At 37.9% G+C, this 25,218-nt stretch overlaps 1 protein-coding gene across 1 annotated transcript in view; it reads left to right on the top strand.

Annotated features, from left to right (window-relative positions):
• MESK2 (misexpression suppressor of KSR 2) overlaps positions 1-25,218 on the top strand; it is a 469,347-nt gene that overhangs the window by 210,299 nt on the left and 233,830 nt on the right. The gene's annotated exons all lie outside the window — the stretch shown is intronic.

The raw sequence follows: 25,218 nt of genomic DNA, 5'->3' as shown, positions 1-25,218 counted from the left end.
AATCGACCTTCTCTGATTTGTATGAAACTTTGCGTGATTGGTTTTTAAGGGCCATTTTGGATGTTGTACAAATTTCCAAATGGTGTCCCTGAAATTTTTCAAAAAAATGCAGCTTGGAAACGGCATCTCTGATCGAAATGACGTCTGATACAAAGTTGTAGTGAAAAATAATGTCTCTCGGGGAACAATAAAGAAAAAAATGTTTGTGTTTTAATTTTAAGTAAAAATAAAAAAAAAAGTTAAAGACCCAAATATCTCACAATGTCCTTGCCCGATTTTTTGATTTTTTTTTTTCTTCATAAAGGAACACTTGAAAACTGTCAAAAATCTATTCTTGATTCTCAATTCTCGATTTACGATTCTGGGTTCACAATTCTTGATGATTAATCCAAAGTTCTTGATTGTTGATTGCGTAACAACAAAAAGTTCAACAATTAGACCATTTATTTTTTCTTCTACCATTTTTGTCAATTTTTAAGTGTCTATAATTTTAAACATTCCAAAAGCTTGCATTTGTCATGAGTTTGTTTTTAGAATAATTCCAAAATTCAGACAAGTACATTTTGAGATATCTTTTTTTCTTAAAATACATTTTTTAAATGTTTTTCGCAATGTTATGACAGTTTATCAAAAGTGCATATTTTGAGACTATTTTTAAAATGTCGAGGAAAGCAATTTTTTCAACGACAGATGAAAAAGATAAACTCCGTTGTTTCGAGTTGCGCCCAAACTGGGACAAAATCGAATAAATCAGCATTACAACTCATCTACTTCTGGTTCAGGCTAACTAACAGCACGAGATGATTTTCTAGTGTTAGTGCATTGGAAAACTTAGTACGGAACTTAACCAAACGTAGAAATTACAGAACTCAGTTAAATTAAGATCACAAAACTTCACCAACATGGCTGTTTCAAGAGCTTTAAGAAAGCGATTACCAATATCTTATGTCCATTCACTCCTTACACAATCGTAAATCATTCGTCAAAATCTTTAAACTTCCCCGAAAGTCTTTAATTTTCTGATATTTTCACTCGAATTTCCAATATTTTCACACACATTATGATGACCTATCACAATCACGATCGTCAAACAGCTGATGGTAGTAACGCTTGGTACATTCCTATCAATGTGCTTATAGAAGCACTCTCCATGACCGGCCATAAAATTGACGAAAGAAGTGAAAAGTAACTGATGACTGTCGTCTTCGGTGGTGATCCATCACCGATCTGGTCAAGCCCGACAATCACGACACTCATCTGTGCTCGTTTTGAAGCAGTGAAACAGTTGCTGCTTTGCTTGCTTATGTGAGTGTATTGGTGAGTGAGCCCAACACCTTCCGTTTCATTTTACCAGCTCTGTTTTTTACTCGCGAAGTCGCGAGTGCCGAGACGAACTGCAGAAGTCTTCACTGTTTTCGTTGTGCTTTACATCATCAGCAGCGAGTGTTACGTGTTGCCTGTGAGCAGCGACCATTACTGGTGATTGTTGTTTGCCATGGCTCTACCTCTCACTGCGTGACAAAACGTTCTGTCAGCGATAGTCGGTTGATGCGTTGACGAATGTCGAGTGAGTGTCATGATATTTGGCATCACGGTGTCTCTGAGCCGGGGGCTCCCTCCAAATTGGAAGCCCTGGCTTTAGCCCACCATCGCCCTACCGTTAATACGGCACTGATTCCGATCAGAAACGCCGTTTTCGAGCTACATTTATTTGAAAATTTTCAGAGGCGTAATTTTGAAATTTTTACAAGATCCAAAATGATCGAATTTTAGCAAATATGTGAATCACTGTCCATAACAAATAAATTATGCAAAGTATCATGCAAATCTGAGAAAGTCGAGTTTTTTTTTCCGATTTGTCATTATTTGGCGTGGAACTGCTCCATATTGCTGGGAAGTTCTTTTTCGACTTTGATTTTTTTTTCTACTGAAATCTACAGCTTGAATAGTGTTTTAAAACTCTGTGGCTCTTAGAATTGAAGGATTTAAAACGTTTTGAGGTTTTTGAAACAAATCTCGATTTTATTTCTTGAAAAAAAAAATTCAAAATGAGCAGACTCAGATGAAAATTACTGAAATATAAATAAGGCTTTATCACAAAATTTTGGGGTCTTGGACACACATTCTCCAGAGTTTGGAGCTAAAATAGTTTTCAAGACTTTGGACTTTGTTAACTGTCAAGCAAGGGGGAAGACAGTGAGAAATTCAGAGCAATCCAGAGTAATTCTGAGGAACTCTCTTGTTCTCTGATGAACGATTTTATTATCTCGGTTGTTTTGACAGCGCAGCCCGAGCAATCAATTTTTTCGCTGTAAAGAGACGTTCGTTTTTTCAGACGGTGATCTATGCCGTAAAATACACTGCATTCATGTTCCATCAGATGTCACAGCTGTTGTTTGCGGTGACATCTATCGGAAACTACACACAATCTGTTTTCCTATAATTGTTCACAGAGGACACTGCAGTACAAAACATATCTGGTACCTCTATATATGCATTTAGATTATTATTCGAAGTCCCTCCATTTTTACCCATTCTGTACACAAAATAGCTCACCCCTCACAGAATTTCCCGTCGAATTTTATGTATAGGGTGGGGCATAAAGTATCTTTTGCGCAGAATATGTAAAAAAGGAGGGACTTCAAATGTTAAAGCAAATGGAGGTACCAGACATGTTTTGTAGTGTCAGGTACTCCATTTTGTAATCTGTGAAAGGGAAATCACAAATCGAGTGTCAACAAAATACTTGGCATGTTGAGAGATTGAGCTCGTGAGAGAGAATTTCTCTCTTAAATTTGAATTTTTTTGTCTCTCTGGAGACTGGTAGTAAAGCAGGTAAAATTGTATGGGGAAAAATCATTTTTATTTAATTGAAGCTTGTTTAGCATTAATTTCCGGGAAAAAACTGAACGGCAAAGCCCCTGACTAATTTCTTTAGGTTGTCGTTCACTTTTTTGACCTGAATATGCACCGGAAGCGAATTATTCGCACTTCTCTCAATTTCTATATGGGGATTTTTATCACTTCCTACCAGCGGAACAGCGCCATCTCTGTGGAAAATGGTCGAACAAAATGATTAATTTATTGGAGAACCTGCTAGCAAAACAAACACCACGCAAGAACGTTGCTGTTCAGATACAAAATTGGCGTTGACGGCACCGTCGAAAAATTTGCTCTTTCAGTAAATTCAGATAGTTTCTTATGGGAATTTTCGGTGGAGTGAAAGGATAGTACAAAGTCCGCCATGTTTCACGCACAGTCTGACGTTTGCTTATGGATTTTCTCATAGGAGTAAAGAGCTACAGATTCGCCGTCAACGCCAATAAATGGAGCTAGGTGGGCGTAGGCCTCATCCTCAAGTATATTTCCCCACCGGAGCTGGTAGCCGGGAGGGAATATCTATTCACTTGCTCTAAGCATCTGGATGCTCAGTACTACGGTGGCAAGATCCTGATCAATTACATTGCCATTGCAAAGCGAAAAGTGTCCTGCAGAACGCCATCGCCACAGTGATTTTAGAAAGTAGCCAAACTTCATTGAACTGGTGGACAAGGACATCATTTCCATAATTCCGGAGTAATTTGAGATTTGGGCGTAATTGCATTTGTGAACAAACACGTAAATCGTCGATTTCTCGCGAATAAAAGCTCAATTTCGAAAATTAATAACACTTTGAGGTAGACGAATGATTCTTCTATCAGTTGAAAAAAGTTTGTTTATGAGATTGAGCTTTTATTCAAGCTAAATCGGCAATTGACGCCTAAATCTCAAATCATTCTGGAATTTATATATTGCATCCATTTTTTCCTTCGTTTCATTGTCGAACTGACAATGGCATGGTCAGATCCCAAAACTATATGCCCTACTAATTCTGTTTTCTTCGCAAATTAGATCAGATTCCAGAGCAAACCAGAGTAACTCTGAGCCAGAGTTGATGTTGTAATAAGAGTCCCGCCAAGAGAAAATGTTGCGAACAAGCAGCACTGTTTTGGGATTAATTTTTATTCAGAGTTAATGGCAACCAGATGTTTTGCGTTAGCATCGGATGACTTTTATTGGGAAGTGAAAAAGATCATGTCGATAACGGAGCTTCTGGGAGACAAAACCGATTAAAGAACCTGAAAAAGTGCTTGGTATAACTTATAAATACCACAATGTACTAAATAAAGCGAAGAAATTGATTTCATCTAAAATTACTAAACTATTGTCAGTAATGAATGCAATACTTGTAGCTCACCGGTTGTGGGAACAATAATGCTTATTTACTTTGCTTGTTTGGTACCCCGTCTGACAGTTCGATTGGTACTTTTGGCTTCACTCTTCGCGGGACTCTTTATTATAACATTGACTCTGCTCTGAGCAACTCTGAGCAACTCTGAGTGAAAGAGGTTCGTGGAGGCGAACCAGCCCAAGGCTGAAAGCCTCCCTAATAAAGATAAATTAATTAATGAAAGAGGTTCTCAAATGAAAGCCGTCTTCCTCCTCGCTGTCAAGCTTCTGGGACATGGCACATAACGGGTGGCAACTAAAATTTTGGAATTTCTTTCTCAAGCTGTCAAAAACAAAAGACAAACATACTTGAAGAAGATCTGATTTATTGAAATTAAAAATACATTGTCTATTATTGAAAAAAAAAAAAAAAAAAAAAAAAAAAAATAGTGAACATTTGAAAACGGTCCGTAATCGGATGTTCGGCGAAGCTTCCGTTTGATGTCGGAACAGGAGCGTTGTACGGCCTTCATGTCAACTTGGCAAATGCATCTCTTGATTCTACCAATCAACTGTTTGCAATTCGTGGCTCTCCAGTTATTTTTGTACACCAAGGAGCTCAAAACCCCGAAGAAATCTTCGATTGGGCGACACTGAGGCAGATTTGTCGGGTTGTGGTTTTTGGGTACAAATGGGATCGAATGGGTATTCAGGAACGATTGTGTTTTTTTTTTGGCGTAATGCGATGACGCTTTATCCGGCCAAAACACGTATTGTCCATCAGCATGATGTTTTTGTAGAAACGGGATCAAAATTTTCTTCAAACATTCGTTCTGGTACACATATTGATTGATTGCCAAACCAGAGGGCTTGAACCATGGCTTAGAAATGCCTTTCTCGGAAATTTTTGCGTCCATAATTTTGGCTGGTCTTCCACTACCTTGCTTGCGAGCAGTTGTTGGGGATCTTAGGATATGGTAAACAGTCGAAGCCGCAACATTTTCGCCTATTAAAATGTTGTACCGTATACTTTTTGCCGAGATTTCTGGCAGTTCGTAGAACTGTAAACGCGCTCGCGAAATACTTCTTGTTTCGACGGCATTTTGAGCAAAACTGAGCAAGCATAAACAAAACAGAAAATACTAGCAGAAAGAGGAGAGAGAGAGCTAACACATACACACTCTTATTTCTCTTTGAGGTCGTTTGTGGTTGAGCATAGAGGCCTCGAAAAAATTCCAAAATTTTAGTTGCCACCCGTTAGTTTAACACTCCGAACACGATGCCTCCGATAAAATGTGTAACGGCAAACTTGCAATGTTTGAAAAAGCATAGTCAGCTATTTAAACAACATACTTTAAAGATTTAGTCGGTAGCAATAGATTTAATATCTATCGACAAATTGCTAAGCAATGAGTTTTCAAACATTGCCAATTTAACATTTTATCGGAGGCATCGTGTCGGAGGCAAATTGATCATTATGCGTTGCGCTTTTAACTGTGACGTATACCATTGTCGGTGCAAGATATCAAGAGAAAATCTTAAAAGCATGACATCATGAGACTCCAATGATTTCCGTGATGTGTTCTTCATATCAAAAATTGTGTTTTAATGGAATAAATTTCAATTTTATAGAGCTGACGTTAAGTAGCATACAATATCAACATCCAAACAAACGATCATAGGACTGCAGCGATTGATGTCATTACCATTCAAGCAGCATTTTTTACTAAACTAAGTGTTTGTGAATCCGAATTATTTAATTAATGACGCTAGAATGTTTCAAATAGGGGAAATGACGGCTTCGGCATGCCGAATTGAAACACTATTTTCACTGGATTTTCTTACGAAAACACTTCGCTGAATGCATGCAAACGATTCTTTATGCTTTCAGCTTCAATTTGACTATATTTTTACCACTGTGAAAAAGCAATCTAGCAAGGTTTTCTTGAAATGAAACACACGCAATACAAATTGTAGCTGATTTCGAGTTGCCGATAATAGAACAGCAGATTTACATGCAGCTCAAATGGAACGATTGCCGAAGAAAAACTGGTTGCCGACAATACTCGCTCTCACTAGAGAAGATTGGAGCTTTGTAAAAGGATTTCAAAACAGTTTTTGACAATTCTTTCGACTGAAATTGTTAGAGCAGCTGGCAGCAAAAGATTGTAAACAAACCAATACTGCATATGTGTGCGTTCCTTAGAGAAAAAGGCTATAGAAAGAAGGTCGCTGCTTAGGTTGCCGAGAATACGTAAATTCCCTTATCAAGAAATCCAGGGCTTTTCACAAAATTACCAGTGATTTTGAATGCAATTGCCTACATTTAGGCGCAACTTTGCATTTAAGCGAAGACAACAAATCAAATGCTTCGAACGAATTTGATGGCAAAGATTACATCCTCAGAAGAAGGGTTTGTGTATTTGCTCATTTTTCTATGCGTTGCTTCCACCTTCAGTCAAGCGCAGAGCCATTGTATCTGTCGCTTGGATTCTGGCAAAGTTGCCAGTCTTCTTGATTTGTTGTCTTCGATTTAAGATATATTTTTTTGGCGTTTCTGCTGAAAATTCATTTCACACAAGCTAAAACCCTTGTAGGATTCAGGTTATTGAAATCAGGAACATGGACACATTTTCCAAATTCCGGGCCTCAGCAATGCTATTGAAATCTAAGTTTTTTACAAAAAAAAAAAATCGAAAAACCGGAATTCGCAAAACCAGAATTCATGATCTTGGACTAAGAATCATTTTTGCATGATTCTGAGATTAATGGGAATTTTGTTCTATTGTAGGGTGCACAGAATTTGAACTAATTTTTGACAATCTTTTGCGTCACGAAGCCACTTGTTCCCCATGCTATACAGAGGGTCTGGTCCAAATTTGTGCCATATTGGTTAACATTTACCCATTTCTAAAGCGGGTTAAAGTTTGTGTAGCAAAAAATCATCAAAATGTATGGAGAAATACCATGGCTTCAAAGATTCACCACAAGGTGGCATTGAGAACGTGCATAAACCAGCGTGTCTTATAGGAAATTGTATGTTTAACATCTTTGTCCAAGACCGCAAGACGATTCGTCAGTTATTAGCATTTTATTGAAGTGTTGTCTGACTGATGCTGGCAAAGGGTATAACCAAAGACATCACATCAAGAAGACTGGCAACGTTGCCAGAATTCAAGCGACAGATACAGTAGCGCTGCGCTTGAGCGAAGGTAGAAGCAACGCATAGAGAAATGAGCAAATACACAAACCATTTTTCTGAGGATGTAATGTTTGCTATCAAATTCGATCGAAGCATTTACCTTTGAGCGGCAGATGACGCGATTGTACCTGTCTCATTATACTGATGCAAAATTTGACTTTTTCGCTTCACAGTGCTTAAATGGTTTCAAATTGGGTCCTGATTAGCCTCCCAAAGTTACAACTCATTTGGTTAGAAACAGACTTCGCACAAGCCATTTGAGTTTTACATGTAAATTACTATGGGAAATCTCAACTTTTTGTTCATTGCATTCGAGTCTTTTTCCATATTGAGCTGCAAAACAGTTCGATAGCCATTCTTATAGAAAATTTTCTCAGCTACAACTTTGCCGAAGATCGTTTCTATGTAAAACGAGACAGGAAAAAGTTATTAATTATTTAAGAGATTGGTAAACTTATGACATGATCAAGCAGCTGCTCTGTAGGCAACACTGTATTTTGCAGTGTTACATAGTAGCCATGATTTTTGTGTCCTATTCAACGCCCCAGAAACACCAATGTTGCCTGCTGAGCAGCTGCTTGATCATGATCATAAGACATCAGCGCATTGAACCATTGATAACTTTCGATCCTTGCATTTAATCAAAAATTGGTCTTGAGCAAAGTTGTAGCTGGAAAAATTTCCTACAAGTACAGTTGAAAGCTTTTGAAGCAGACCGATATGGTGAATTATTAGATAGACATGAACAAAAATCTTGGTTTTACCATAGTAATTCCCATACAAACTTCAAATGGTTTGTGCCATCTCAGATTCTCACCAAATAGGTTCAAATTTTGAGAGGTTAGTCAGGATCCGATTTGGAATCGTTTAAGTATTGCGGAGCGAAAATTTCAAATTTTGCATCACTCTACTGTCTCATAGCGGTGTACGAGAAAATAGAAGAGTTGCAAGTCTTCTTGATATGTTGTCTTTGGTATAACATTTAGTGCACAAATCCATTATGAATTTTAAGAATCTAGCATGACAAGCAGAAGGACCCTTGCCAGCATCAGTCAGGCAACACTTCATTAAAATGCTAATAACTTTTTTTCGATTAACTCAGCAGCGTTGCCAGAATGTTTTAAAGCTTATCGGTAGAAAAGGTTTAAAAATCGTTTAAATTTTTGATCGTTGACACTAAATCTATTCGTTGACAGCTCACCCCCATACAAAGTCCCACCAAGGGGCGCTAAGATGGTGATTTTTGCTAATGTAATCGTACTTATTTTAAATAGTTCCAGATTTCGGATCCAAAAGCAGATAACGAATATGTATTTACCTCAATACCCTTAAACAACGCAATTTGCCTCAAATTTCGACCAGAGCCTCATTATGGCATAGGAAAGATGTGGCTTCGTGACTCAGGCGGGTAATTTTTTTGTCACCCTAGTGGGCAGTCATACTCGCAATAATCATGGAGGATTATCAAACACACACGCCCGTTGAATCCAACTCAAAGTCGCAAACGTAGGTCACTCTAAAGACTAAGTAAATATTGTTCGATTCTCCTAAAAAAAATGTATTATGACGAAAATCGATTAGACCTAACTTTTCATTAAAAATCAGTTACCCATTTTGCGTTGAAAACCAACTCATTTCTCAATAAATTCCACATATCCGCTAATGGGTACAGTGTTTAATCCACTAACTGTTATCCACAATATTGTACAGCTATCCCCCGAAGAACGCGTTACCCACTGAGTTGCACCCACCGCTTTTTCTCGGCGGGGTTTCAACCAGTCGGTCTGATTTTTGCATGTGAGTAGTGCCAATGGAGAACTAGTCACTTGCAGAAAATCAGAGCGCTTGGTTGAAAACCCACCAAGGCAAAGCGGTGGGTACAACTCAGTGGGTAACGCGTTCTTCAGGGGAAAGCTGTAATTGATAGTGGGTATGTGCAGTTTTTTCGAAAGCAGGATTCAATCATACAAACGATGGGCTACTAGATTTTAGCGTGCGTTACGTGATCTCAAATTTGCATGAATCGAATACCTAAATTTGGGGAGCCGATTTTCAACGTGCAGCAGAGCATTCACACTGAACAGCAGTATAGTAGCTGTCTCTACTACTCTCCACTAGAGTACGCATTCGTGACTGCTCGAATCTTCGATTCATTGACACGGCAAATTAAACTAACTCAACCAACTAAAATTCACACAGCTGTAAGTCACTCAAATATGAATAAATACCACTCACATATGAGTTAATATCAGTTAAATATGAGAGACATTTACTCACGTTTGAGTAAAAATTTACTCATTCTATGAGTGATCTACGCTTTTGTGAATTAGAGTGAACTCAAATATGAGACAGATTCATTTGCCATGAACCGATCCCAAAGCTACGCTTCCCATTCAAGCATGAATTCCCGTATTTAGAGTTGCTTAAATTTTTTCCGAATAATATCACATTACGGTCATTATGTTAATCTTATACATACAACACATGAACGAATATTTGGTTAAGCAAATCCAATCTACGGGCAGCAATAAATGGAAATCAATTGTAAAATATTGTAGAAAATCAACAAATTTGAAATCAAACAAGTGAAACCAAAGAACACGGAAACAAAACATGAGTGGAGAAGATTGTTGGCATTGACTGATTGTTTAAAATATCATTATTTAAATAAAATTGGAGATCAAGGAAAACAAAAAACAAACGAGAGAAAACGTTTAAAATCTAATGTTTCTGTGAAGCAAGATGCATATCTTTACTTAAATAATAAAAAAAATATGAAAATACATTCAACAACACTTAAAAGTAAGGAACCGTTAGTCACAAGTGTACGGAGAATGCTGGAATTAATGCAAATTGCTTAAAGATAGACACCACTCCTGCCCCACTTAAAAAAAATGTTGATTGTGGAAGAGTTTAGTATCACACCAACACCCACACACCTACACCTACACACACACAGAGACCATTGCAATAAAATTTGGCACCCGTTGTTTTGAATGGCACCGGAACCCCCGGAACTTAGCAGTGGGTTAGTGATCCAGAAGTCGAAATCGTTCAATTAAACCGCACGTGTCCTCACGTTTTTGTGTCCGATCAAACTGCCATAAACTGTTTAAGAAATAAAAAAGAAGATCAATATGTATGAATACAGAAAATACACCGTAATCACACGCTTGATTTAGTTAGACTTATTATATTATTCCTAAATCCCAAACAAAATCAAAAATGCGCCTGACAAGGTTTCCGCAAGAGAAAAGTGATTTGCATTAATTGAAAAATAAACACACACACACACACAGCCACTGAATCAAAGACCTTGAAATGGAAGTTGGAGTGAAGTACACTCACAGGAAAAACAAACAAAAGATACGGGAACCACGAAAAGAGCTGAAAACTGTTGTTGACTAGTTAGTGTTGGGTAAGTAATAAATTTCAACTTGAAGATAAAGAAATCGTAGAAAAAAAAAATATAGCAAAGCAAGGAGGCTAACAAATCTGCTTGAAATGCTTTCGAATAGGGTTAGGATTAAGGAACTGAAGAACTAACTTCTGGTAAGTAATCGCGCAGGGGTGAAACAGCGGAAACAGCCGAACAAGAAATTCCCGCATTAATCATATTTTCGAGCAGTTTTTGGGACGACTGATTTCCAGCAAATGAAACAATCAATTCGATGATTTTCAAGCCTATCGAAAAAAAGACCCTATTTTCTCGAGATTCTAGAAGAAAAACTATCAGAATATGGTTCCAAGGCAATATTTGAGTGGTTGGAAACGTCATTTCAAACTGCTCGAAAGATATGATGCATCACGAAAAAGGAATTTGGGATGGATGGACCATTTGGAGGCAAGTTTGATAACATTAAAGATCATAAATATGCTTGACATTTGCATAGCTTGTATTCGAAATACAAAGTAGATCTCAGTTAATCTGAACGGTACTTCGTGCAGATAAGCAGGGTTCATCTGAACAACTGTTAGCAGCATTTGAAAGGAGCATTTTTGCGTTTCATTTCACACTGTTCCTATTGTTTCATACGGTAAGAACTGTTGAAAATCTTAAAACTCCTACACGATCAATGAGAACAACCCAAACTGAACTATAATTTGGGTTGATCTCATTGGTCGTGTAGACTTCTCTGAAAGTCGACATATTTGAAATCACCGACAACTCTCAGAAATTCCGGAATAATTCGAAATTCAGAAATCTTCCGGAACTCTCAATTGCTATTTGTTAACCTGTGCAACTGTATAGTATGCGTGTGTTTTAACCGGCTGATGAGATCCGTCAGTTCACGACACTTCGGTACTACTGAAGTTATTGGAATTCCTGGACGATTTAACACTCTAATTAATCATATTGTCGAGCAGTTTTGGGACGACCTTCTACCAGCGATTTTACGGAAATGAAACAATCAATTCCAAATTTTTCAAGCATTTTACAAATAAGACCCTATTTTCTCGAGGTTGTAGAAGGAAAAATATTAAAATATTGTTCCACGTTAAAGTTCGAGTGGTAGGAAACGTCATTTTAAACTGCTCGAATGATGTGATCCATTTGGCAACTCTAGAAGCTACGAGTAGTCTCGAAACTGCTTCCACATAATAATAAAAAAAAACATTCGGAAGCTCCAAGAAACCCCTGCGAAATCCCTTTGAACAGGTGAAACACCAACAGCACCCGGTAACCATAACAACCAAATTCTGCGAGTCTTTGAAGTTTCAATAATTTAGAGACTTTACGGAAGCTTGAGGTTGTGGTTTCGAGCGTCCTTTTCCATAGTTCAGGATCCGAGTTTGCACACTTCCGTTGCGAAACATTTCTGCAACTTTTTTATGACTCAAATAAGCGAAGTGACTGAAACAGACTCGGTACTCTCGATACTCCTTAAACTTAGAGAACTATCAGAAATCCAATAACTTCCAGAATCCAATAACTCCGGAATACTATGGACTTATCGAATACCGAGAATATTCTCTAGCAACTTTTTTTAAATTTTCCCCAAGATTTCTAGCACTCCGAAAGCTTTTCAAACTTTAATAATACTACCGGAACTGTGAGTGCCAAGGGCGTAGCCAGGTTTTGAGCTAGGGAGGGACGGGAAAAAAATTTCTATGGAAAATTTGGCCGAATGCCATTTTAGCGAACGCCATTTCATTGAAAGCCTTTGTGTTGCTGGGTTTAGGGGGGTTGTCCCGTTGCCTCCTCTGGCTACGCCTATGGTGAGTGCTCTCGTAACATTTGTAATTCCGGAAACCATCTGAATTTCAGGAAATTGAGAGCCAAAACCAGAGTTGTTTCGCCTAATTTCCAAACACTCGGTACTCTTGAAACTCCCGGAACGGCGAATACTTTCGGAACTCAAGTGACTTTCAGAGCTGTTTAAAATGAACACATGGATGCCCACGAATATCAACAGATTTTAAAACTAGGAGCATTTTCCAACAAACAATGTTTGCCGCAGAATAGCTTATACAGCTTAAGATTGAGTTATCCAGCTAATTTTTGCCTGTATAAGCTAGTCTGCAGCTAACATTTTTGGTTGGGTAGTGACTCCAGGATTTCTAGTACTCTAATTGCATTTTAACCTGAAATAACTGCGGGCACTGTGAGAAGTCTTGTCGAAACTTCGGAAACCATCGATGTGCTCCAGGAACATTGGGACTTTTCGGAAGTTTGGAAGCTTTAAGAACTTGCGCCCAACTTCCGGAATATCTGCATCTCCAACAACCCTTAGAACTTTTGAAATCGCAAAAACTCTCCAATCGTCAAGTGCACCTGGAATTCAAGCAAACTCTTCAATGTTTTCCGGGACTGCTCGAATTTATTCAAATTCAGTGACTAATGGAACTCTCAAAATTCTATAAACTATCAGAATTCTAAAAAACAAAAATCATTTTCAAGCTCTTGGCACACTTGTGACTTCAGGAATTCTAGCACTCTGAATGCTTGTGGAGCTCCAATATCTGCCGAAGCTGCGAGAACTCTTGGAAGTTCCACCATATGAATCCTCAGAATCGGTATCTCGGGAACTTCCAGAAGAATTTCAACAACTGCTGAAATTGTGAGAACTCTTGAAAAATCTGCAACGCATGAAACCATCAGAATTCCAGAAGCTATTCAGACTAGCTCCACAGACTATCAACATCTACAGGACTTTGTTGGGGTTCCTTGAAATTCCAGAACTTAAGTAGTCTTGGCAGCCTCTGAGAACTTCAAGAAATTCGGTACTCTCTAGATTTTCATTAGTTCCAGTAGTTATGGTTCCGCTAAACTATAGGAACTTCTTTATCTCGGGCTACTCTAAGGATTCCAGAGAACTCCCAGCAACCTGGTAATGATATCTTCAGCAAAAGGAAGTACTCTTCGAACACTAGGAACTTCTGTAATTTCAGCAAGTTATATAAATTCTAATAAATTCCGGGCCGATAAAAACTTTCAAAACATCCAGCTGCTCCCAGAGCTCGAAATGATTCTGGAAATCAAGCAACGAATTTCTATCTATTGTTCTATGACTGCAAGATCTATAGAACTTCCGGAACATAATGAACCGTGGAAACTCTAAGAACTCTTGCACAAATTTTGAACTTTAATTAACATCCGATGTTCTCATTATGACCAGCAAGAATTCCCAGAACTTCAAAAATGTCTGGAGCTCCAAAAATGGCCTCCCGATTAATTCTAGGCATTGTAATATTCTGAGAATTTTCAAAACTTCTGAAAGCTCCAGAAACTTCACAATATCGGGCAACTCTTAAAACTCTTGAGAACCCAAAGAAATTGTGGTAATCTATGGCAACCAGAATTGTAGAGCTGTTGAATCAAGAACATCTTCTTCAGTGGCTTATTTCTCACAATTCATGGAGATCATGTATTACTGAGAGTTTTCAGATTTCGGAGTGGTTCCTGATTTCCTCGATAAATTTAGCCGAACACCAAAAACTGCCAGAATTGTGAGAGCTCTCCAAAATTCCGCAACTTCTGAAAACATTCCAGTACTTTGAAGCTCCTGGAAATTCTAGAACTTAACCAGCCTTGGGAACCTCTGAGAACATCAAGAAACTCGGTACTCAGGGATCTTGATCTCAACTTTTAGAATTCTAGAGAACTCCAAGCAGAAGCTGGAGATGCTACCCGCACTCTAGAAGCTTCGGTAATTTCAGCAAACTTTATAACTAAGAAATTCCGATCTGATGATAGTTTTAAAAACATCCAGGTACTCTCAGAGCTTCAAGAGATTCTGGAAATCCAGCAAAGCAAGCTCCAAAAAAATCTGTTACTCTACAACTGAAAGTCTGTAGAACTTCCAGAACCTTTAAGTACTTCAATAACATCTGCTTCAGTTACATATTCCTCACAATTCGTGGAGATGTTGGATCACCTGGAGTTTTCTGATTTTGGGATGGCTTTGGAACTCCTTTCTCGATATATTTATAGAACTCTCCGAACTCCATTAACGCCAAATTTCTGGAAATATCAAGAACCCCAAACATCTTGGAACACTAGTGGCTCCAGAAAAATCGCTTGGTATATCAAAAACTTCCAGAATTGTGAGAGCTCTCCAAAATTCCCCAACTCCTGAATCCATTCCAGTACATGGATGCTCCCAGAACACTGAAAACTGTTCGAATTTGTAAAGTTCCTGGAAATTCTAGAACTTAACCAGTCTTGGGAACCAATGAGAACATCAAGAAACTTGGTACTCAGGGATCTTGATCTCAACTTTTAGAATTCTAGAGAACTCCAAGCAGAAGCTGGAGATACTCTCCGAACTCTAGAAGCTTCGGTAATTTCAGCAAACTTTAGAACTAAGAAATTCCGGTCTGATGATAGTTTCAAAAACATCCAAGTACTCTCAGAGCTCCAAGAGGTTCTGATAATCCAGCAACGGAAGCTCCAAAAAATCTGTTACTCTACGACTGCAAGATCTGTAGAACTTCCAGAACCTTTACGTACTTCAAGAACACCTGCTTCAGATACATATTTCTCACAATTCGTGGAGATGTTGGATAACCTGGAGTTTTCTGATTTTGGGATGGCTTTGGAACTCCTTTCTCAATATATTTATAGAACTCTCCAAACTCCAATAACTCTAAATTTCTGAAAAAAATCAATAACTCTAAATTTCTGAAAAAAAATCAATGACTCTAAATTTCTGAAAAAAATCAAGAACTCCAAACATCTTGGAACACTAGTGGCTCCAGAAAATCACTTGGTGTCTCTAAAACTGCCAGAATTGTGCGAGCTCTCCAAAATACCCCAACTCGTGAAACCATTCGAGTGCTTGGAAGCTCCCAGAACACTAAAAACTGCTCGAATTTGTAAAGTTCCTGGAAATTCTAGAACTTAACCAGCCTTGGAATCCTCTGAGAACATCATTAAACTCGGTACTCAGGGATATTGATCTTAACTTTTAGAATTCTAGAGAACTCCAAGCAGAAGCTGAAGATACCCTCCGAACTCTAGAAGCTTCGGTAATTTCAGCAAACTGTAGAGCTAAGAAATTCCGGTCTGATGATAGTTTTAAAAACATTCAGGTACTCTCAGAGCTACAAGAGCTTCTGGAAATCCAGCAACGGAAGCTCCAAAAAAATCTGTTACTCTACAACTGAAAGTCTGTAGAACTTCCAGAACCTTTAAGTACTTCAATAACATCTGCTTCAGTTACATATTTCTCACAATTCGTGGAGATGTTGGATCACCTGGAGTTTTCTGATTTTGGGATGGCTTTGGAACTCCTTTCTCGATATATTCAGAGAACTCTCCGAACTCCAAAAACTCCAAATTTCTGGAAATATCAAGAACTCCAAACATCTCGGAACACTAGTGGCTCCAGGAAATCGCTTGGTATCTCAAAAACTGCCAGAATTGTGAGAGCTCTCCAAAATTCCACAACTCCTGAATCCATTCCAGTACATGGATGCTCCCAGAACACTAAAAACTGCTCGAATTTGTAAAGTTCCTGGAACTTAACCAGTCTTGGGAACCTCTGAGAACATCAAAAAACTCGGTACTCAGGGATCTTGATCTCAACTTTTAGAATTCTAGCGAACTCCAAGCAGAAACTGGATATACTCTCCGAACTCTAGGAGCTTCGGTAATTTCAGCAAACTTTAGAACTAAGAAATTCCAGTCTGATGATAGTTTTAAAAACATCCAGGTACTCTCAGAGCTACAAGAGCTTCTGGAAATCCAGCAACGGAAGCTCCAAAAAATCTGTTACTCTACGACTGAAAGATCTGTAGAACTTCCGGAACCTTTAAATACTTCAATAACATCTGCTTCAGTTACATATTTCTCACAATTCGTGGAGATGTTGGATCAACTGGAGTTTTATGATTTTGGTATGGCTTTGGACCTACTTTCTCAATATATTCAGAGAACTCTCCGAACTCCAATAACTCCAAATTTCTGGAAATATCAAGAACCCCAAACATCTCGGAACACCAGTGGCTCCAGGAAATCGCTTGGTATCTCAAAAACTGCCAGAATTGTGAGAGCTCTCCAAAATTCCCCAACTCTTGAAACCATTCCAGTACTTGGAAGCTTCCAGAACACTAAAAACTGCTAGAATTTGTAAAGTTCCTGGAAATTCTAGAACTTGACCAGCCTTGGGAACCTCTGAGAACATCAAGAAATTCGGTACTCAGGGATCTTGATTCCAACTTTTAGAATTCTAGCGAACTCCAAGCTGAAACTGGATATACTCTCCGAACTCTAGGAGCTTCGGTAATTTCAGCAAACTTTATAACTAATAAATTCCGGTCTGATGATAGTTTTAAAAACATCCAGGTACTCTCAGAGCTACAAGAGCTTCTGGAAATCCAGCAACGGAAGCTCCAAAAAATCTATTACTCTAGGATTGCAAGATCTGTAGAACTTCCAGAACCTTTAAGTACTTCAATAACATCTGCTTCAGTTATATATTTCTCACAATTGGTGGAGATGTTGGATCAACTGGAGTTTTCTGATTTTGGGATGGCTTTGGAACTCCTTATTATCTCGATATATTTAAAGAACTCTCCAAGCTCCAATAACTCCAAATTTCTGGAAATATCAAGAACCCCATACATCTTGGAACACTAGTGGCTCCAGAAAATCGCTTGGTACCTCAAAAACTGCCAGAATTGTGAGAGCTCTCCATTCCAGTACATGGATGCTCCCAGAACACTAAAACCTGCTCCAATTTGTAAAGTTCCTGGAAATTCTAGAATTTGACCAGCCTTGGGAACCTCTGAGAACATCAAGAAATTCGATACTCAGGGATCTTGATTCCAACTTTTAGAATTCTAGCGAACTCCTAGCAGAAACTGGAGATACTCTCCGAACTCTACGACCTTCGGTAATTTCAGCAAACTTTAGAACTAACAAATTCCGGTCTGATGATAGTTTTAAAAAACAACACAGAGCTTCTGGAAATCCAGCAACGGAAGCTCCAAAAAATCTGTTACTCTACGACTGAAAGATCTGTAGAATTTTGGAAACATACAGAATCGTAGAGAATCTCGTAAACGTCCGATATTGTCATAATGTACACGACTAAATTATCTATAGAATTCAATGAACATTATAAACAGCAAAAACTCCCAAAACTTCAGGAATTTCTGGAACTCCAAAAATGAACTCCTGATTAATCTATGTTAGTACAATATTCTGAGGATGAACTGAGGATTGAACTTTTAAAGAATCTCCATAAACTTTTTCATCTCGAGCAACTCTTAGAACTCTTGTCAACTCAAAAAATTGTGGTACTCTATGGCTACCAGAGTTTCAGAGCAACATCTGCTTCAGTTATTTATGTCTCAAAATTCATGGAGTTCTTAAATCACCGGAAGTTTCAGAATTCGGAATTTCTTTGGAGCTCCTGATTCTCTCGATATATTTAGAGAACTCTCCAAGCTCCAAAAAACTCCCAGATTTCCAGGAATGCCTAGAATATTGGAACACTAGTGGCTCCAGGAAAGCGCTTGATATCTCAAAAACTGCCGGAGTTGTGAGAGCTCTCAAAAATTCCAGTACTCCTGAAACCATCCAAATTATAGGAACATGCGAAAAACTGCATGAATTTGTAGAGTTCTTGGGAATTCTAGAACATAAGTAGCACAGACAAACAGACGTAACTCTTCATTGTGCATCTTCGTTCACGCATTTAACTGTTGATTTGAACATTATCAGTTGCGCGAACGACTCGCCGCAGCGCTGGCATCGGATCACTTTGACGTTTCTATACATTCTATAGAACTTTTATGCAATATTCTTTGCGAGTTAGCGAGCAAGCTTGTTTTCCGCGAGAAGCCAGAGAGATGTCGTTACTGAGGTCCTATGTTTTGAGATACTATGTTTTCAAGAACAACTTTTTCCAAGAGTTACGTCTGTTTGTCTGTGTAAGTAGTATTGGAAATCTCTGGGGACTTCAAGAAATGTGGTACTTTGAAACTTTTTCAAAAGTTCCAATTACTCTCAGCACCGTAGGAACTTCTTGATCTCAACTTTTAGAATTCTTGAGAACTCCAAGTAGTCTGGAGTTGAAGTCTTCCCGAACGTCAGAAACTGGCAGGACTCTCAGAACTTTAGGAGCTTCTGTAATTTTTAGCAAATGTTATATCTAATAAATTCCAGTCCGTTGATAGCTTTTTTATTCAGCTACACTTAGAGATTCAAGAGATTCTGGAAATTCAGACACGAAAGCTTCAAAAATCAGTTACTCTACGACTATAAGAGCTGTAAAACTTCCCGAATATTAAGAACCATTTAAACTCTCGGAACTCTTCCGGAAATTTTGAACTTTTATGAACGTCCGATAGTCTATAGAATTCCATGAATATTATGAACAGCAACTACTCCCAGAACTTCAGGAACGACTTTAACTCTAAAAATGGCCACCTAATTAATCCTAGATAGTACAATAATCTGAGGATATTCAAAACTTTAAGAAGCTCCAGAAACTTGTCAATCCTAGGTAACTCTTAGAAACCAAAGAAACTTAAGTACTCTATGGCTACCAGAATTGTAGAGCTTTGGACCTTTAGGTACTGCAAGAACATCTGCTTCAGTGACTTATTTTTCACAATTCATGGAGGTCTTGATACACCGGGAGTTTTCAGATTTCACAGTGGCTCTTGATTCACTCGATATATTTAGAGAACTCCCCGAACGTCAATAACTCTCAGATTTACGGTAATATCAAGAAACCCAAAAAATCTCGGAACACTGGTGGCTCCAAGAATTCCACTCTTCGAATGGGTTTGGAATCTAAAAAACTGCCGGAATTATGAAAGCACTCGAAGTTTCCATAAATCTTGAAACCATCGGAATTACAGGTATTTTTTTAGTAATTCCAGTACTTCGGGAGCTCCACAGATCATTCAAAACTGCACAAATTTATACAGTTCCTGGAAATTCTAGAATTTAAGCAGCCTTGGAATCTACTGAGAACATCAAGAGTTTCAGCTCTTTGGGAAATTTTCATAAGTTTCAATAACTCTTAGCACCGTAGGAACTTCTTGACCTCAAATTTTAGATTCGTCGAGATTTCCAAGCATTCTGGAATTGAAGTCTTCCAGAACATCAGGAACTAGAAGTATTCTCCGAACTCTAGGATCTTCTGTAATTTCAGCTAATTTGAGAGCTATGAAATTCCGGTTCGAAATTAGTTCTTAAGGTATCCAGAGCATCTGAAAATCCAGCAAAATCCAGCTTCCACTCCAAAAAATCTGTTTCTGTACGACTACAAGATCTGTTGAACTTCCGGAATATTAAGAATCTTAGAAACTTTTAGTTCTTTTCTAGGAACTTGGGAAACCTAACTATATGACTACAAGATTAGCAGAACTTATAGAACATTAAGAAGCGTAGGACATCTTATAGCTTTTCTAGGTACTTCAGAAACTCCAATCCTTGGAATTCCTGAAAACTATAAGAAACTTCAATAGTTTAAGAAAATTCAAAACTTTCTGCTATTCTCAGAACTTCAAAAAAATCGGGATCTTTGGTATTCCGTTTAACTATTTGTAACGCCATAAAAGCCGGTTATTTGGAGAATTTTAAAATCATCCGCTAATTCAAAATCTTCAAACTCCTGAAGTATTAAGAACTGCAAAAGTCTATAAACTCCAGTCACTTCAGGAACCTCAGCATCCCTTGGAACCTTTGAGAAATCTGGAACATTCACTCCTCGTACTATTTAGCATTGGGAGCTCTATATACATCACATTCCAGTACAGGTATACCTCTATATAACCGAAGACAACAAATCAAGAAGACTGGCAACTTTGCCAGAATCCAAGCGACAGATACAGTAGCGCTGCGCTTGAGTGAAGGTGGAAGCAACGCATAGAAAAATGAGCAAATACACAAACCCTTCTTCTGAGGATGTAATCTTTGCTATCAAATTCGTTCGAAGCATTTATCTTTGAGCGGCAGATGACGCGATTGTACCTGTCTCATAGCGTTTGTATGAGAAAATGGAAGAGTTGCCAGTCTTCTTGATTTGTTGTCTTCGATATAACGTAACTGTCACTTTTGACTTCCATCGCTTATTTTTCTCAAATGATCATTCTAACGAGCAAGGTTATAGCACCATCGGACAAATTAGACAATCCTCCATCTAATGGTATTATTAATTTGTATGATTCAATTGTTATTAGCGAGATATTGACGACAGAAGTGTAAAGTGACAGTTACGTTATATCGAGGTAAACCTGTACTCTGAGAGCTTAAAAATATTCCAACTGCTCGCAGAATTCCAAGAACATCTGGATATCCAGCAACCCAAGAGTTGTAAAAATCTATTTTTGCAGAAGTCTTGAAGTTTCTATAGAACCCTAAGGAACTTCGTTACTCTGGGATTTTTTTTTGAAATTAAGAACAGCAAACAGTACAGGGCCTTTGGAAGCTCCATAAAGCTCCAGCATAGCTGAGAACTCCAATAAATTTCGATAGTATAACATCATTCAAATCTTCCAGCAACTCTCTGATCTTCAAAACCTTCAGGAGCTTCAGCTTGTCTCCAAAAAGCCTATTTGTCCCTCTCACCTCAAAACGCACTGCAGCTGGAATTCACAGAACAGAAACCACAACATAAAACAAAGAAATAATCGAAAACTTTGTAGTGTTCATTATCAATGTGTAAGAGCTGCTAAGAAGAAACACCGAACTACCGAACGACAACAGACCATGGAATCAAACTTTAAAACATAGAACGACAAGACAGCAACCAGACACATCAGGACCCAAGAACTAAAATAAAACGAGCATCAGCAGCGAAGATGGGGAAACTCCGTAGGCCGTAGCATGTTTATAAAGACATTACCACATACACATACTAAATATAAGAGGACAACCAGTATTTGAATACGCATAAAACACCCTCGTTACTTATGGTCCCCTTCCCGCTGTAGTGAAACCAAGTTCGATGGCCCTTTGATTTGTCTTGGGCTATCACTTTGCTAAATTTGTTTGTCCACTTTTTCTCAAACTGATATTCCAAGACATTCACAGAGGGTTCCCTTTTTCGATGAATGTAAACCATTTGCTGTAGTGTAACGCGAAGCAACACCAATATTAACTGTAGATACAGAACCATCACTAAATAGACGCTTCAGGTAGATCCGTTTTCCTTAACTAGCAACTGAAAAAAAAAAAACCGCTGAGATTAAATCAGTGCACTAGGCAGAGATTACAGTTCGCGACTCATAGCGAGTTATTAACTAAAATGGTAAATACGACAACAGTACCCCCTCAAAAAAAAACAACTTGTTTCCACGCTTAGATGCTACTTAGCCGATGGAGCTGTTAGCGACTGATTTTGTCTCCTAAGTTTTCTAAAAAAAAAAAGAAACTCTAGTTCAGACGGTTTAATGTGTATTAGAATGTGTTGGAATAATTGTAACAGACGATTTCTAGCGGGGATCCAAATGTTTCAAGGATCCACAGATGGAAACATTTCCCACTCCACAGTTGGATCTGGGAAAAATGTGATAAAATTAACCGGAAGACAGACGCTTTGATTTGTTTGAACGAAATTCCCGCACATGAGACGAGCAACTGACGGATCAAAACGCAAATCCTTATTTCTCACTTGAGTGCCTGATCGTTAACGATATATTTGGAAGTAATGACGGAAACAAGCGAAGCTGACGGACGCGAAGTTGCTGTATTGAGATTTGTAAATCTTTTAAAGTCCACTACTGTTGCCGATTTAGGTTTACTGCTATTGAGGAGCTTTTATTTTCCTGGATTCTTGGACAGTGAATTAGGCTAGTTATTTTCGATGAACCATTTTCTATCTATGAAGAAGATAAAACAAAATTAGAAGATTGTTGCATGCAAAGCTGAAAAAAATAAATTACTAAATGATTACTAATCGATTGCTGCCGAGCGCACATACCTACACTTCGGACAGATTTCAGTACTGCTTATCATCAATTCGGAGGACGAAAAGAAGAAAATGACACAACAAAAGGACATGAGGTAAATCTAAAACTTAATCTCTTAAAGAAAGGAAAAAAAAGTAAATATGAACTTTTTATGATAACAAATAGTAAACAAAAAAACAACATTATTAATGAAGCGAAACTGAGATAGACCAATAAAACAAAAATGCAAAGCAAACACAGAAGCATATGCAAAGAAAACGCCCGAGCTGTCACAATAATATGATAATGTAACAGGAGTAACAACTGGAAACAAAACCGATTTTCACGCCGATAATAAAAAGAAAACCCACAAACACACTCACGCGCGTTACACAAACACACAGACACAATAGGAAGAGAAGAACAAATGAAGAACTCGAACGACATTATTGTTTTCTCGAAAAAAAAAACGCATTCTGTTACAGACATCCAACAAACAATAACGATAACAATAAAAAGTACATATTAAATCAAGTGAGGTGACTTATTTTACTTTTTACTATACAATCCGAATGCCGTTTTAGTTTTCTGTCTTCTTAATTTTGTTCGTATGAACTACGTGAAAATTAAACCTTCACTCGTTTGACAGTTCAGTTTACAAGGTGGAATTTACGGGTACGAATGTAGAATTTGTTCCTCGCTGACCGTTGTTGACAGCAGAGGAATTTGTACCTGTCGCTTTAAACTAGAATGCAAGTCTTACATTCCCAAAAATTGGATTTGTGGTTTTCACCACAATTTGAACATTTAAATTTCTTAGGATTTTCCTTCACAGGACAGTTATCCTTTGCGTGAGAGGAATCACCACAATTCATGCATTTATCTGTCGTGTAGCAATTTTTAGTTCCCTGACCCCATCCCTGGCACTTACGGCACTGGGTGAGGTTTTGGAAATTTCCACCAGTCTTCCTGAAGTGTTTCCACTGCACTCGGACATGGAGCATAAGGCTAGCTTTTTCTAAGGCCTTAAGGTTGTTTAGTTCACTAGACTTGAAGTGACCAAAATAAAAATCATTAGAAATCCCGTTGCGCGAATCACCAGGACGGGATTTCATTTTCATTTTGATTACTTGGAGTTAGAGCTTCCATTTCCCGGTGGTTTCCACCATCCCGGGATTCGTGAAATATTTATTTGATATCCCGGGAAATCCCGGGATCCCGGGAAGTGAACAAAGATAGTAAATTGTTTTAATATTCGTACGTTTCATCTCCATTTTGAAGTTATCTCATGATTTGTGAAGTTGTTTCAAGACATGCGGAAGCTGGAGCAAGCTTCCGATGGATTTTTTTTTAGTTTTGAGCTGGCATATTGAGATTTTTGTTAAATAAATGAAGTTTTTGACTTCACATTTTAAGCTTCTTCCTGAATATGTTGAATATGAATAATGTAACCAAAATCCGAATATTTCAGAATAAAACTTGATCCAATTGAATATTCACAGGACTTCACTGAAATATTCGATTAACTGGAGATCTTTTGAATACTTTCTGATCAACGTACAGTTTTGGGAAAATATCTTCACAATAATACTTGATCAACCTGAAGCCTTGTAAAATATCCAGAGGACTTTATTGTGATTTTAGATCAGCTGGAGATCTTTAAGTACTTTCTAACCGATCTGCTATCTTGAGAAAGATAATTGAATGTTTGACTAGTTTAAGATCTTCAGATTTCCTGATCAACCTGAATTCACCAATATCTGACCAACCAGCAATCTTGAGAGACTTTCTAGAGACGTTTTTTGAATTTTATGATCAGTTGAATATCTTAAGAATAATAATTGATCAACCTGAAGTCTTGAAAAATATCCAGAGGTCTTTAAATCTCGGACCAACTGCATATCCTTTAAATACTCTCTAATCAAACTTCCATCTTGCAAGGATGTCTAAAAATTGTCGTTTGAATTTTTGAACAGTTGCAGATCTTCAGAACATTACTTGATTAAGTTGAAAAGTCTTGAATAGTATCGAGAGATATCATCGCAAATCGGTGAATATCAGTTATACGAAGATTCCTGTACTTTCAAGAAGTTTCTTGAACTTAAACTCAGTTCCATGAACTCAAAGCCTGTATAAAGTTCTCTGAATATGTAGAATATTCGACGAATTCCTGGGATATTCCGTCAGCTTCTTTGAAGTTCCCAGTACATCAAAGATTTTTCTATAGCTTACATCTTTGATTTTTTTTGATAGGTATAACTTAATTTCTGCTTAGCTTGCAGAACTTTCAAATAATTCATGCGATGTTCCGTAATCATCGTCCACGAAGTTGTTTAACATTCTACGAAGTATCCTGAAGATCTATGATGGCCCCTGAAGTTCGACGAACTTCTATGAAGTTCTCTGAAATTAAATGAATGTCTCTTGACATCTAAGAAGTTCCCTAATGTGAC

Source organism: Ochlerotatus camptorhynchus, unplaced genomic scaffold (assembly GCF_037179485.1).
Source record: "Ochlerotatus camptorhynchus isolate MF236.1 unplaced genomic scaffold, CSIRO-AGI_Acam_v1.1 ptg000012l, whole genome shotgun sequence".
Classification (NCBI taxonomy): Eukaryota; Metazoa; Arthropoda; class Insecta; order Diptera; family Culicidae; genus Ochlerotatus; species Ochlerotatus camptorhynchus.
The sequence above is the reverse complement of the archived record's forward strand: the minus strand, read 5'-3'. Positions and strand labels throughout refer to the sequence as shown.